This window comes from Mus pahari, chromosome 5 (genome assembly GCF_900095145.1).
Source record: "Mus pahari chromosome 5, PAHARI_EIJ_v1.1, whole genome shotgun sequence".
Taxonomy (NCBI): Eukaryota; Metazoa; Chordata; class Mammalia; order Rodentia; family Muridae; genus Mus; species Mus pahari.
Window position 1 is genome coordinate 156,881,589 of NC_034594.1, and position 5,329 is coordinate 156,886,917.

Consider the following 5,329-nt stretch of genomic DNA (forward strand, 5'->3'; position numbering starts at 1 on the left):
GAGAGAGAGAGAGAGAACTAAATCTAAAAGAAGCAGAGAGAAGACAGTTATGGAGATTAGATAAATGAAATAGCTGGGCATAGCGGCTTACACACACACACACACACACACACACACACACACACGTGCGCGCGCGCGTGCGTATATATGTGTGTTTTGCTAAGATTAAATGCACCCACTGTCTTGGCTGCATCACAAGTCCTTTCAGGATGTAAAACACAGGTATTAAGTACAGGTTACTAAATCCCCACAGGCATGCGGGAGTACCATCCAGTCTCCTGGGTTCAGGGATGGCTGAAGATACATATGTGTGACCCAGGAGCAAGTCCTATAGGGACTGCTCACTCCTGAACACTTGAACTCCTATTTCTCTAGATGTGGCTCTTTCTCCTTAAATGGTTTGGGACAGCTAGTTTTAACCGTCAAATTGGCATAACCTAGAATTTTCTGACAAGAGAGTCTCAGACTGTCTAGCCCTGGTTGAGTGATGGACATGTCTCTTGGGAGATTCTCCCAGTCGGCTAAATGGATGTAGAAAGATGCACTAGCTACTGATTAACAAAGAGAAAGACTTCAGTTATCTGCACTGCACACACTTGCCCAGGGAGTGTGGCTCCTAGGGAACCTCCTTTTAGTGCAGGCCTTGGTCTCTGAAAGCAACAAAACAGTTGCCTTTAAAAACCTTCCCTCTGCCTCTCCTCCTTTGCCTCCCCCTTTCTCTCTTTTTGGTTTGCCTTTTGAGAGAAGGTCTGATGTAGCTCAAGCTGGCCTCAAACTTACCATGTGGCTGAGGATAGCCTTGAAACCCTATCCTTCCGCCTCTCTCTCCTAAGTGCTGGGGTTGCAGGCATGCCCACCCCCTCCCCCATCCAGCTACACAAGATCTTTTCCAACAAACTTTGGAGACACCACCCATGGTGCGCCCACAGTTTCTCAGATGGGAAGCACCGTGCTGTGGGAATGCCAGTGGTAAGTCACGTGTCATAGTGCATGTCACATGTCACGGGGTGGAGGGGCAGACAGCAGTGGGGAGCCATGTTGAGACTGAGAGCCAGAGTGCCTGAGGACCAGACATGAGAAAGTCTTTTAGGTTCGACCTAGGAGGAAGGAATGACCCCGAAAGCAGAGTGAGAGTTGCCTGAAGTCTCCCTAGGCAGGGCCTTATGCACCTCTGTCCACTCAGTCCCTCATTTCAATCCTGAGGAGAGGCCTATCACATCCTTGAGCTGTCATGAGGGTGGTGAACGGGCACCAAGCACTCGAAAGACCTCCAGTTGTTCTGAAGGACACACATTCCCCCACACACAATGCCCTCCTCACCCCAGGCACCAGGTGTCCGTCCCCTCAGGAGGAGTCACACTGAGCCTTCAAGCAGAGCCCAGTACCAAGAGACATCAGCAGGGAGACTGTGTACAATAATAGGCTTCTGCCTCCCTTAGGGATGCTAAGGTCAGGGTCTGGGCCAATCATGTGACCATCCAAGCGCCAAGGTAAGGATGACAACAAGAGCCGGAAGCTCTGCAGCTGCCACAGAAAACCCTGCGCCTTTCCCCTCGTGCTGTTGGCCCAGCCTAGAGGCATTGTGCACATTAAATAAATAAACAGCAGGCTGGGCCTCAGCTCAGAGTCTTCACCTCTCTTCCTCCCTGTTGTGAGCTGCTCCTGCCTCCCCCACTCCTCAGGACACAGGCCAGCCATTCTTTGTTCCCTCCCTTTCTGTCAACCTAATGCTCTCTCTTCTATCACTACCCAGTTCAGACCCAGGCTATCCTGGACCCACGGGACTAGGTGGGTTTTCTCAGACCATGTGCAGGATCCCATGGTCACCCCTTTTCCTCTTTAGACCCCATGAAATGCTCCCCACCCTGCTAACTGGCTTCCTCCTGGAACTTCAGTTCCCCCCCCCCCCCGCATTGTCCCCTGGGCACTCTGGGTTTGCAGTCTCAACATGGCTGCCCTCTGCCCTCTGCCCTCTCCTCTCTGGCAGCTCCATGCAGGTCTTCCCTTATCTGGGCGCCTTCCTGTGACTCTCCTATCCATCCTCTGTCAGACTTTGCCCGCTCTGCACGTGAAGCTGGATTCACCTCATTTGCTTTGTCCATGGTGACTGCCAGCTCTTTGTCACCTGTCTTTGCCATGACTCTACTAGGAAGCCCACACCGTGACCTAAATTCCTGTGGGGTCATTACAACCTGTGGCCAGGTGTGGAGTTATGATACCTGCTTCCCAAGGTGCAGTGCCACAGGGGGATTCAGCAGAGGTCCCAAGCAGACACTCACCTTCAGGACATTGGATCAGCTTAGATTCCCAGAAATTCTCAGAGGAACCTGGAGTACCTCAGAGGACCAACAGAGGGGTCAACATCTGGCCTGCGAGCCCCTCCTCCCAGGACTGTCTACACTGCTCAGTCTTTGTTGAAGCGAAAAGGAAAAGCAAACATATGTTTCCATCTATCTTACTCTGCACTTCATGCTTCTGACAGCACATGTGTGTGCGTGTTCTCCAGCTGACACCAATAGGTGAAAATCTGGTACTCAATTCTGTGCTGATCTGACTGAGCTGGGATTAACTCCCTCAGGCTCAGGTGTTAATCCCGAGAGCCTGCCTCCAACCCAGACCCCACTGTAAGCAGTAAGCGGTATATCAGCTGTACTTCTGGTTAACTGGATATATATATATCACTGTTCTTATAACTGGATATATATCACTGTTCTTATAACCCTGTGAGTCTGAGGAACATGTTTGAAGACTCGGGAAAACACTGGTGTGTGGATTCTTATCTCAGTAAGTGCTGTGTGAAGGTGTGAGTCACCAGACAGATGCTCAAGGTAAAGTTGGAAAGGTCAGCATAGGAACTTCTGTTTCCATGGAGTTGGGGGACACACCCTTTCAATACATGGCCACATTCCCCAAGTCCCACTCTTCGGGGATTTTTCTAGATGGCATATCTAATAATTAACTCAATTCAGTCACTGTTCCTTCCCCAGAGAACATGAGTTGGCTCTGAATGGTACACATTTCCAGTCTCAGATTTTCCTTTCCAAGACCAACTCCCACCCAGGAGCCCACCCAGAATCACCTTGATACAATGTCAGATGCTCCAGGAACCAAGGAATTACCAAGGGATACAGAATGCAGTGTCAGACACTCAAGACACCCTGAAAATCACATAGTCTCAGGTGCCAGCATTGGGAACCAGGATCAAATGTCAATTATGAGAACTGAAAATGTGCTTAGCTCTTCTAGGGTTCTGGAAATAACCCAGTGTTTTAGGAGGCCAAGTCAGGAATTGAGAGTAGACACCAGTTATACATTTGCAATTATATCATTGCTGTTGTGTAAATGTGTCCTCTCTAATATTTCAATGGAACCATTAAGAAGTGATTGGGAGCAGGGACTGGGTGGGATCAGGTATCTTTTACAAAGGGGCTTCTGCCTTTAGCCACATGAAGAGCAAGGGTCATGTCCTCTGTCTTAAGGGTGACAGCAACAGGTACCAGCTGAGAATCCCTCCCTTTGGGGCTCGGTCAGAGCTTCACAGGCTCTGCCCTCCCTGTTTAATGTCTGAAGGCATACCTCCTTCAATGCTAGGTCCACAGTGCTTGCCAGACAAGAATTCTCTCCCTTGGTCCCAGGACCCTCAGCCCCAGCTCCCTGGTTCTCATCCCTTGTGGACATATTGTTGTTGTTGCTGCTGTTGCTGTTGCTGTTGCTGATGCTGTTGCTGTTGCTGATGCTGTTGCTGTTGCTGATGTTGTTGCTGTTGCTGCTGCTGCTGCTGCTGCTGCTGCTGTTGCTGTTGCTGTTGCTGATGCTGTTGCTGTTGCTGTTGTTGCTGTTGGGTCAAGCCAGACAGCACACAGGACAAATCTTCCAGATTCGCGCTGTCAAGCCAAGGAATGCAAAACACAATTCCCACTTCAAAAGGAGTAAGAGAGTTTATTCACATCAAAGTGGCTGTGGGAGTTGGGCGAGGCTCTCTCTACTGTAGGCTTCAGATATTTTCTGATGACATTCTTAGTTTTCAGGTCGATGGAAGCTAGTGGCATGATTAGTTAATAACACATTCCAGAGGTTTTCCTGGTATTCAAAGCAATGTTGGGAGCTAGCTGATGCTCCTGAGCAAGGCTGTTTAGTAGAAATGCCCAGGGCCCACCTGCTTTCCATGTTGAACAAAATGAGGACAGGGGCGCACCAAGGTCTGGTTGAAGAGATGGTTGTTATTGTAGATATGAGGGAGAGCAGCGGCCAGAAGTAACTGGAATTGCCCAGAACAGGGAGGGAAAGCAATAGACTGAAGGTGACCAGCCGTCTGAATTGGGCCAAGAGAGGAGAGCAAGGCAGGGAGAGGGAGAGAGGGAGGTGACAGATGAGACTGAGAGAGGACCAAGAGAGTTGACAGCAAAGAGAGAGGGAACTGAGATAGGGTGTGGCCAGAATGCCTGGGTTCTGCAGGAGTCAGAAGCTGGGGGGGGGGGATGGAAGCAAACCCCCTGGGCTGGAGAAATGAAGGTTAGGGGTGGAGTGAGAAGAGTGGAGAGGAGCTACAGGCACTGGGTGACCCTGGGGGCCAGTGTGAGCTTTGGTATGCACCCCAGTTAGCAATTTGTTCCAGGTTTCTTTGGGACCTGCCTCAAATTTGTATTTTATATTGGGTTTGGCACTGAAGGAGAACCAAAAACAAATCTGGCCCTAGATGTGTCCCCAAGCTTCCTTTAAACTAACTTATATAATGAGTGGAACTTGGTGGTGCACACCTGTAATTCCAGCTCTTAGGAGGGGAGGCAGGAGGATCAGGTCATCCTGGGAGTTTGAGGCCAGACTGTGCTATGTAGAACCATCTATGGAAAGAAAAACAAAGCGGGTGAATCGTTATTAATTCTCTTCCTTCTTTTCTTCTTCCCTCCCAGACCCAGCCGCACAGGCAGACCTCACAGTGAGACAGGATGGGACAACACTGCAGACAGTGAAGTTAGGGAGAGGCAGGTGTGGGGAACCCATGGGAAGATGGGTCCTGGGATGTGAGGCTGATCAGAAGCAGAGGCCTTCAGTTTGGTCGGAGCCACGGGGGTTTGTGAGAGCAGTCCAGCTGAGCAACAGGAGTGGGCGAGGCTGGAGGGGAGGCGGCCTCCCTGGCAGAGTCAGACAGCTCTCCTGTCTGGGAACCGTGGTCAGGATGAGGAATGGGGGCTAAGGATGTCGTCCGGGTGGAGAAACAACAAGTCCAGGAAAACAATGCTGACCTGGCCCCTTGGCGGGCACAGGCTGCCAAGACTGGCTGTATTGTTCTGCTTCCTCCCTGGGGCCCAGCTGAGAGCAGGCCACTGGC